The sequence below is a fragment of the Propithecus coquereli genome, unplaced genomic scaffold, assembly GCF_000956105.1.
Source record: "Propithecus coquereli isolate 6110/MARCELLA unplaced genomic scaffold, Pcoq_1.0 Scaffold528, whole genome shotgun sequence".
Classification (NCBI taxonomy): domain Eukaryota; kingdom Metazoa; phylum Chordata; class Mammalia; order Primates; family Indriidae; genus Propithecus; species Propithecus coquereli.
In genome coordinates, this window is record NW_012151152.1 from 578608 (window position 1) to 579305 (window position 698).

Here is a 698-nt window from a genome sequence, read left to right on the forward strand (position 1 = left end):
CAGTTGTGAAACTGTATTACATGCTACAGGCTCATGAAGAGGCATAATTATAATTAAAATAACAATTGCTGACCCTTACAGAGCACTTACTGTGTGCCCAGGACTGCAAAGAGCTTTACATTTAATTATCTCATTTAATCCTCCCAATAACCCTTGGAGGTGGATTCTGTTATTATGCCCTATTTACAAACCCTAAACTTAGAAAGGGGAGATCATGTACTTTCAAGGGGTAGAATCCATGATTTGAACCAGTCTTAGTCCGTTTGGGCTGCTGTAACAAAAATGCCATGAACTGGGTGGCTTATAAACAACAGGAATTTATTTCTCACAATTCCGGAGGTTGGGAAGTCCAAGATCATGACATTGGCAGTTTCAGTGTTTGATGAGGGCCCACTCTCTGGTTCACTGATGGCATCTCCTCACCATGTCCTTACATGGTGGAAGAGGTGAGGGGTCTCTTTAGGGCCTCTTTTACAAGGGCACTAATCCCATTCATGAGGATTCCACCCTCTAAATCACCTTTGAAAGGCCCAGCCTACTAATACTATCACCTTGGGGGTTAGGATTTCAACATATGAATTTTGGGGGGACATAAGCATACACACCATAGCAGAACTAAAGGATTCTGATTTCAAAGCCTGTATGCTCATGCCACTGCACTATAGAAATAATGGCAACAATTTCATTATTACTATATA